Genomic DNA, 3,737 nt, shown 5'->3' on the forward strand with positions numbered 1-3,737 from the left:
CTCTGGGCTAGCACCGTAATGACCATGTTCCTATAGGACCCCACAGTCATGTTCAGCACAGGAAATTAGTGTTGGCCTCCTGTCCCCTTCAAGATGGTATCATTCTGAAGATGAGGAATTCTATAGCATTTGTGTCCTTATGCTGAATGCCCACAACAAACATTTGACTTATCCTTGTCAAATTTGTTTTAAGATTAGTTCACATTCACAGCCCAATACTATCAACTTGAATCATTACAATTGTATAATTTTCCACAACTATTTTCTACTTGGGAATTCTCTTCAACCATACTGATTTCAGTCCTCCTTAGTTATATTCATTTTTTCACTTTTGTTCTAGTGGATTTTTATCTCTAATAAAAGTCATAGAAGAAAATGTTTGGATTGAAGACATGCCTGCCTTATGTCTGTAACTTCTTCTCTTCTTTTTTTCTTTTCTTTGTTTCTTTTACTTTTATTATTTCTTATTAATTGTGCTGCTCTAAACATTGGTATACATCAAACTCTATAGTATATTGACCTTAATTTTTTTGGATAAATACCAGAGAGTGCTATAGTTGGATCATATGATGTTGATATTTCTAGCCTTTTGAGGAACCTCCATGCTGATTTCCATACTGATTCTACTAATTCATATTTCTACCAACCGTGTAGAAAAGTTCTTTTTCACTCATTCTTATTATGTTCAACTTACTATTGTTTTTTCTGTGTTAGCCTCTGGTTTGGGGATCTTATCTAAAGCCCTTACCATCAAATCCAAGGTCATAAGGATTTAGTTTTGTGTTTCTTTTCCTAATATTCTTAGAGTAATAGATCTTACATTTAGTTCTATGGCACATTTCTAATTGCTTTTTGTGAACTGTATGAAAAAGCAATCCAGATTAATTGCTTTACATGTCCCAATTTAATGGACCTTGTATAATTTGTTGAAAAAAAAGTTTTTCCTCATGGAATTGTCAATAAAATCTTACAATAAATTAATTCTTCATAGGTATGAGTTTATTTTTGTATTTCCAATTCTATTTTATTGAACTGTGCATCTGAACTTATGGAAATACCATACTATGTTGATTATAGTTACATTGTAGTAACTTCTCAAGTAGGAAATATGAGAACTCCAAGTTTATTCTCCTTTCATCAGTTTGCTTTGATATTTTATGACCCTTGAATTATTGTAGGAATTTTACAGTTTGTAATTAACTGCTACAACATAGCCAGGATTTTAATAGAGATTACACTAAGTTTATGCATCAATTTGGGAAGTACTGCCATTTTGACAAAATTGAGTATTGTTGATTCAGGAATATGGTATGTATTTTCATTTAAGTAGGGCTTTTATTCCTTATAACAATGTTTTGTAATTTTAGGCAAATTGCCTTGCATTTATTTTATTTAACTTATCACAAAATATTTTATTCTTTTTCAAGTCATTTCAAATGCAATTTTTTGATTGTTCATTGACACTGTAGAGAAATAAAATTCAGTTTTTCTATTGATCTTGAATTCTCCATATTCATGAACTTTAAAATTCATCCTCATAATTGTTTCCTAATGAGTCCTTAGTATTTTCCATAGACAAGCTTGTGCCATTTAAAAATAAAGATGGTTTTACATCTTGCTTTCAAATCCGTTTGCCTTTTAATTTTGTTTTCTTGCCTGATTGCACTAGCTGGATCTTGTTGTATTCTGTTGAACAAAAGTGCTGGGTGTGGACATCTTGACATGTTCATTACATTCGGGAAAAGTATTTCAAACTCCTTTCCTTTTGTGATATTGGCTGTATGATTTTTGTGTTGTTGTTATTTTAACATCAGCAAAATATTTGCTCTACAGAGCATTTGAAATTATTAGAAATAAGGCATGAAAAGTTCTCAAAACAGTCAATCATAGTTATCAGAACAGTTCTTTGGATTATCAGGAACTAGTTACTAATAACCACTCTTTTGCCAAATAATACAGATTAGGAAAATGCTGCTATTTATTGACATGTCCCATATTTGGGGGATCTCAAGGTTTTGGGCTGCAAACACAGATGAACAGTGGCCAAAGAAGTAGAAATATGGCTGAAAAAGCTTGAATTATGGCTCACACTTCAGTGAGATAGTAAATACTTATATTAAATTTGTTTTTTTCTTCCTCCAATAGGGTTCGAAGAAAAAAGTGACACAAGGAAACCATTCCACCACAGTGACAGAATTTATCCTGGCTGGATTAACAAACAAACCAGAGCTCCAGCTGCCCCTCTCCCTCTTCTTCATAGGAATCTACATGTTCACTGTGGAAGGGAACCTGGGCATGATCATGCTGATTGGGCTCAGCTCTCACCTGCATACACCTATGTACTATTTCCTCAGCAGTCTGTCTTTCATTGACCTCTGCTAATCCACTATCATTATCCCCAAAATGCTGGTAAACTTTGTGGTGCAGAAAAACATCATTTCCTACCCTGAATGCATGACTCAGCTCTATTTCTTCCTAGTTTTTGTTATATCAGAATGTCACATGTTGGCTGCAATGGCATATGACCGCTATGTTGGCATCTCTAACCCTTTGCTTTACAATGTTACTATGTCTTCTCAAGTCTGTTTCTGGTTGGTAGTTGAAGTGTATAGCATGAGCTTGATTGGTGCCACAGTTCACACAGTCTACATGCTAAGAGTGCTTTTCTGTAAAGCTGATATAATCAACCACTATTTTTGTGATATACTTCCACTATTAGAGCTCTCCTGCTCCAGTACTTTTGTGAATGAAGTACTAGTTCTGTGCTTAGTGTGTGTAATGTCCTTGTCCCAACCCTGACCATCCTTAGCTCTTACATCTTCATCATTGCCAGCATCCTGTGCATTCGCTCCACTGAAGGCAGAGCCAAAGCCTTCAGCACCTGCAGCTCACAGCTGTTGCTCTCTTCTTTTGTTCCATTGCATTCATGTACCTGCAGCCAATGTCAGTTAGCTCCATGGACCAAGGGAATGTGTCCTCTGTGTTTTATACTATTATTGTGCCCACGCTGAACCCTGTAATCTATAGCTTGAGGAATAAGGATATGAAACTTGCCCTAAATACGTTCCTTGAAAAAAAAACAACTGCCCTGTAAAAATAGTATTTTGCTTTAGTAAAAATTTACAATTTCTGGAGGTTTGATAAAGAAGCAGTCCAGATATAGCGATATATATTCACAAGTCGTGAGATTAATGCTAGTGTTTGATTTCTTGGAAGACAGATGCCAAGGATAATACTGGATACCCAGGATCAGATACAGAACAGCACCTCTTTAAGATGTGCCATGATCCATCTGTGCAAAATAACCTGAATCACATCTAAACACATTTATAAACCTTAAAAACACTCCTTAGGGTTGAATATGCCTCATTTTAGGCAAGTTTTTTTTTTTAAATCTTAATTCTGGGAATAAATATATTTGGTTAGTATCCTTTTATATTCTCAATATTTTGTATACCTGTTCTTTTTAACTAAGTTTATTGGCAAACATTTTTGAAAGTTTGAGCTCTAAAATAAATAACCAAACATAACAATTTGTAATACCCAAAGTATTATGCCTAATTCTTACTAAGTTTATAGAACACTATTAGGAAATATGGAAGCATGTGATGAGTGACCATTGTTCTAACTCACAAGGAGATAGCACTATAGATGGAAAGATTGACAATAATATACATGATGAATAATACTAGGAATACTTTTACATAAATTAAGCAATAATCCTTGCTCCTCAGTTT

The 3,737-nt window shown here is 34.2% G+C and overlaps 1 pseudogene across 1 annotated transcript; it reads left to right on the top strand.

Annotated features, from left to right (window-relative positions):
• Positions 1-2,080: 2,080 nt before the first annotated feature.
• LOC308641637 (olfactory receptor 8G50-like) lies at positions 2,081-3,094 on the top strand (annotated as a pseudogene). Its single transcript has 2 exons — positions 2,081-2,095; positions 2,146-3,094. The product of its transcript is annotated as an olfactory receptor 8G50-like (transcript).
• The last annotated feature ends 643 nt before the right edge of the window (positions 3,095-3,737 follow it).

This window comes from Spermophilus citellus (genome assembly GCF_964194105.1).
Source record: "Spermophilus citellus genome assembly, chromosome: 2".
NCBI lineage: Eukaryota > Metazoa > Chordata > Mammalia > Rodentia > Sciuridae > Spermophilus > Spermophilus citellus.